The sequence below is a fragment of the Pristiophorus japonicus genome, unplaced genomic scaffold (genome assembly GCF_044704955.1).
Source record: "Pristiophorus japonicus isolate sPriJap1 unplaced genomic scaffold, sPriJap1.hap1 HAP1_SCAFFOLD_382, whole genome shotgun sequence".
NCBI lineage: Eukaryota > Metazoa > Chordata > Chondrichthyes > Pristiophoridae > Pristiophorus > Pristiophorus japonicus.
In genome coordinates, this window is record NW_027253674.1 from 547215 (window position 1) to 553095 (window position 5881).

Consider the following 5881-nt stretch of genomic DNA (forward strand, 5'->3'; position numbering starts at 1 on the left):
TGTCTCTAACCTGTTGAATATTTCCATCATTTTCTGTGTTTATCTCTGTCTCTCTCTCTCTCTATCTTCTCTCTCTCTATCTCTCTCTCTCTTTGTCGCTCCCTTTGTCCATGTCTTTTTCTTTGTCTCTGGTTTTCCATTACTATTTGCCTCCCTCTCTTTTTGGAGCACACACACACACACATCTCTGTGTATGTGTGTGTTTGAGTCTTTGTCTCACTCAGTCTGCCTATCCCTCTCAGTCTCACACTTGCTCTCTCTCTATTTCTCTAGCTCGTTGTCTGTCTCTCCCTGTTTCTCTTTTTGTGTCTGTCTCTCAACGTGTCTGACTCTTTCTCATGGTGTCCACCTCTTTTCACAGCTCGATTCCTGCTATCTCAAAATCTACACCCGTCAGTACCTCATTAGTATAGTCGTGAGTATCCCCGCCTGTCACGCGGGAGGAAGCATTTTCGAAATGTAGAATTATACTTCTGTTATTCGGTATAGATTCATATTAAAAGTTCCAGAGCAACATAGAAGAGTAAAAATACAGCAAGAGGAGATTGGCTCTTCAAGATTTTTAGGAAACGGAGACTTTTTCAGGACTCTGTGGTGTTCTGATGCAGAGAGATGGATGATTGAGTTTTATCTGAGGAACATTTAAAGAGGCAGAAACCCAATAGTCGTGCCTGGGTGGTTAAGGCGATGGCCTAAAAGACCCATTGGGGTTTCCCCGCGCAGGGTCGATCCTGCCAACTACCGATTTCAGCATTTTCCATTCCATTTTACAATTTAACCAGATCCATGCAAAACGGATCATGAGTTGGCTGGAATAACGTCCCACACCTTTCAACACTGACATTTTTTTCTCATTTTCATTAATCTGCAAAATTCACGATACAAACGGATAGGAAAACGTAAAAATCAGCCAAATTAGCGACAGTGATTCAGCCTTTCTATCCCTCTCCGTTGGTGCGTGTATATTTTTGGTTATGTGTGTGTGTGTCTCTGTGTCTGTCTATCTGTATGTATCATGTGCAACTGTCTGTGGATATCATCACCATGAATTTGGTATGTCCTGGAAATTTTTAAAAAGACTTGGGGAAAATAATACGGTTGTGACATTTGATATCGGCTTTGGTTCAGCGGCAGCATTTTCGACTTCAAGTCCCACTCCTGAGACTTGAGCATATAATCTTATCTGACACTCAAGTGCAGTACTTGCGGAATTTTGCATTGGTGAAGCTGTTGACTTTAGGATGAAATATTAAATTGAACCACCGTCTGCACCCTCGGGTGAATGTGAAAGTTCCGACAGCATTATTCGATAAAGAGCAGTGAGTTGTCCCCGTGTCACTTTTATATAAATATTGTGAAATGCTCACTGAAAACCTGTGTGTATGCGTGTGTCGATGAGGGTGGAGCTCAAGCCCAGATTCTCACAGGGACAGAATGTGAAGGGTCACAAGTCCAGAATTGCCGAGTGTATAAATCGTTGCATTTAAGATTTAATGGCTTTATACCCGCGTGGGCTCGAAGCCCACTCCTGGTAACTCTTGAATTTAACACCGATTTTCTCCCATCCTGCTCAGTGATATCCGAATGCCTTCTGTTGAATCTGTAACTCTGTCACACTCTCAACTGACAAAGAAATGGGATTGTGAAATGTATCTGTGCCTCTCACTCTCTGTCTTTGAGAGGCCTGTATATCTTTATGTGTTTGAGACTCTGTCACTCTCTGATTCACTCTGTCTGAGGACCTACAAGCTGAATTAAGGGAGCTCAGAGTTAAATTAAAAAGTCGGACCTCAAAGGTCGCAAACTCAGGATTGCAACCAGTGCCACCTGCTAGTCGGAGCAGGAATCGCAGGATAGCTCAGATAAATACATGACTTGAAATGTGTTGCGGATGGGAGGGATTCAAGTTCCTGGGACTTTGGAACCGGTTCTGGGGGAGGTGGGACCAGATCTAAACCGGAAGGTCTGCACCTGGGCAGGACCAGAACCAATGTCCAAGGGGGAGTGTTTGCGAGTGTTGTTGGTGAGGGTTTAAAGTAATATGGCAGGGCGACGGGAGATAGTGGGAAGTAGAATGGGCACAGAAGCGAAAGAATAAAAGTAAAGTTGGAGGGCAGAGAAACCCATGGCAAAAATCAAATAGGGCCACTTTACAGCCAAATTCTATGGGTCAAAATGTGTTAAAATAACAAGCCTGAAGGCTCTGTGCTTCATTGCGAGGAGTATTCGTAATAAGGTGGACGAATTAACTGCACAAGCAGCTATTACTGAATAAGATATAATTGGCATGACGGAGACATAGCTCCAGGGTGACCAAGGCTGGGAATTCAACATTCAGGAAGCATTGACAGAAATGACAAGGTGGTGGGGTAGCGTTGCTGGTTAAAGAGGAAATTAAGGCAATAGTCAGGAACAAAATTAGCTTGGATGATGGGAAACATGTGTGGGTGGAGCTGCTGAATACCAAAGGGAAGAAAACGCTAGAGGAGTTGTGTACAGATCAGCAAACAGTAGTAGTGAGGTTGGGGACAGCATCCAACAAGAAATAAGGGATGCGTGCCATAAAGATACAACAGTTATCAAGGGTGACCTTACTCTACATGTAGATTGGGCGAAACAAACAAGAAGCAATACGGTGGAGGAGGATTTCCTCGAGCGTACTGAGGATGTTTTTCTCGACCAATATGTCGGGGACCATCTAGAGGGCTGGCCATCCTAGACTGGGGGATGTGTAATGAGAAAGGACTAATTAGCAATCTTGTTGTGCGAGGCCTCTTGGCGAAGAGTGACCATAATAAGGAAGGATTCTTCATTAAGGTGGCGAGTGACACAGTTAATTAAGAGACTAGGGTCCTGAACATAAGGAAAGGTAACTTCGATCGTATGAGACGTGAATTGGCTAGAATAGACTGGCGAATGATACTTAAAGGGTTGACGGTGGATAGGCAATGACAAACATTTAATGATCACATGGATGAACTTCAACAATTGTATTTCCCTGTCTGGAGTAAAAATAAAACGGGGAAGGTGGCTCAATCGTGGCTAACAAGGGAAATTAAGGATAGTGTTAAATCCAAGGAAGAAGCAAATAAATTGGCCAGAAAAAGTCGCAACCTGAGGACTTGGAGAAACTTGGAATTCAGCAGAGGAGGACAAAGGGTTTAATTAGGAGGGGGAAAATAGATTATGAGAGGAAGCTTGCTGGGAACATAATAAAGTTCTATAGATATGTGAAGACAAAAAGATTAGAGCAGACAAACGCAGGTCACTTGCAGTCAGATTCAGGCGAATTTATAATGGGGAACAAAGAAATGGTAGACCAGTTGAACAATTACTTTGGTTCTGTCTTCACGAAGGAAGACACGCATAACCTTCCAGAAATATTGGGCACCGAGGATCTAGCGAGAAGGAGGAACTGAAGGAAATCTTTATTAGTCAGGTAATTGTGTTGGGGAAATTAATGGGATTGAAGGTCGATAAATTCCCGGGGCTTGATAGTCTGCATTGGAAAGTACTTAAGGAAGTGGCCCTTGAAATAGCGGATGCATTGATGATCATTTTCCAACAGTCTATCGACTCTAGATCAGTTCGTATGGACTGGATGGTAGCTAATGTAACATCACATTAGGGTGATAGAAAACGGATAATTATAACCGGTTAGCCTGACATCAGTAGTGGGGAATATGTAGGAATCAATTATTAAAGATGAAATAGCAGTGCATTTGGAAAGCAGTGACAGCAAGAGCAGATTGCCTCTTCCAGATTTTTAGCAAACGGTGACTTTTTCACGATTCTGCGGCCGTCTGCTGCACAGAGATGGACGTCTGAGTTCTATCTGAGTAACATTTAACAATGCAGCGAACCAGTAGTCGTGGCCCAGTGGTTAAGGCAATGGACTAAAAATCCATTCGGGTTTCTCCGCGTAGATTTGAATCCTACCGACGATGTTTCTCAGCATATTTCATTCTGTTTGACAATTTAACCAGGTCCATGCAACACTGATTCTGAGATAGATGGAAGAACGTCCCACACCTTTCAACGCAGCCGCTGTTTTCTTTCTTTAATTAATCTGCAATATTCACGATACATACGGATAGAAAAAAGCAAAAGCCAGCCAAAGTAGCAACAGTGACCCTGCCTGTCTATCCATCTATTTGTCTAAAGCACTCTGTGTATATCTTGATCTGGGTGTCAAGGTGCATCAGTCATTGATTGTTGCCTGGCAGGTGCGCCAGGCGGTGAAGAAGGCAAATGGCATGTTCGCCGTCAGAGCAAGAGGATTTCTATATAGGTGCAGGGAGGTCTTACTGCAATTACACAGGGTCTTGGTGAGGCCACACCTGGAATATTGTGTTCAGTTTTGTTCTCCAAATCTGAGGAAGGACGTCCTTGCTATTGAGGGAGTACAGCGAAGGTTCACCAGACTGATTCCGGGGATGGGAGGACTGACATATGAGGAGAGACTGGATCAACTGTGCTGGTATCCACTGGAGTTCAGAAGAATGAGAGGTGCTCTCATAGAAATATATAAAATTCTGACGAGATTGGACAGCTGAGAGGCAGGTAGAATGTTCCCATTGCTGGGGAGTTAGAGAACCAAGGGTCACAGTCAAAGAATAAGGGGTGAGGCATTTAGGACCGAGATGAGGAGACACTTCTTCACTCAGAGAGTGGTTAACTGTGGCATTCTCTACCGCAGAAAATTGTTGAGACCAGTTTGTTAGATATATTCAAAAGGGAGTTAGATATGGCCCTTACGGCTAAAGGGATCAAGGGGTATGGAGAGAGAGCAGGAAAGGGTTACTGAGGTTGAATGATAATCCATGATCTTATTGAATGGTGGTGCAAGCTCGAAGGGCCGAATGGCCTGATCCTGCAATTAATTTCTATATTGCTATGTTGATGCGTGTATATTTTTGGTTATTGTGTGTGTGTGTGTCTGTGTATGTCTATCTGTATGTATGTCTCTGTGTATGTGCAACTGTCGATGGAAATCATCACCATGAATTTCGAATGTCCTGGAAATATTAAAAAACTTGGAGAAAATAATACGGTTGTGATCTTTGGTATCAGCTTTGTTTCAGTGGCTCCATTCTCGACTGATCAGGATGTTGTGTGTGTCAGCCTCACTTCTGAGACTTGAGCACATTATCTTGGCTGACACTCAAATGCAGTACTTGGGAAATTTTACATTGTTGAAACTGTTGACTTTCGGATGAAATGTTAAATTGATGCTCCGTCTGCACCCTCGGGTGGATGTGAAAGTTCCCAGAGCTTTACTCGAAAAAGAATAGGAGAGTTGCGCCCGTGTCAATATGATGAAAAATGTTCGAAAATGCTCCCTGAAACCCGGTATGTTTGTGTGTTTCTGTGGGGGTGAAGTTGAAGCCCAGATTCTCATAGAGGCAGAGTCCAAGTGTTGACAGGACCAGGATGGCCGAGTGGTTAAGGCGTTGGGCTTAAGATCCAATGGGTTTATACCCGCGTGGGTTCGAACCCCACTCCTGGTAATTCCTTAATTGAACAGAGATTTTTTCAATCCTGTTCAGTGAACCCCGATTTTCATCTGTTGCATTTGCATTTTTCTGTAACTCGGTAACACTCTGAACAGATAATGAAATAAAATTGTGAAATATATCTGTGTCGCTCAGTCTCTGCCTCACTCTCTCTTTGGAGAGCTGTGTATGTGTTTGAGTCTCACTCTGTCTGTCACTATTTCTCTGTTTGTCTTTGTCTCTCAATCTGTTTCTTTCACACGGTGTCCAGTTGTGTTCCAATGGGATTCTCTCAGACTCTCTGTCTGACTAGCTCTCGCTTTCCCATCATCTCTGTCTGTCCATGCCTTTGCCTGTCTCTGTTAGTCCCTGTCTCTCACCTGATG

The 5881-nt window shown here is 43.5% G+C and overlaps 1 non-coding gene across 1 annotated transcript; it reads left to right on the top strand.

Annotated features, from left to right (window-relative positions):
• Positions 1 to 5427: 5427 nt before the first annotated feature.
• trnal-uaa (transfer RNA leucine (anticodon UAA)) lies at positions 5428 to 5510 on the top strand. The gene has a single exon. It is a non-coding gene; the product is annotated as a tRNA-Leu (tRNA).
• Positions 5511 to 5881: the final 371 nt, after the last annotated feature.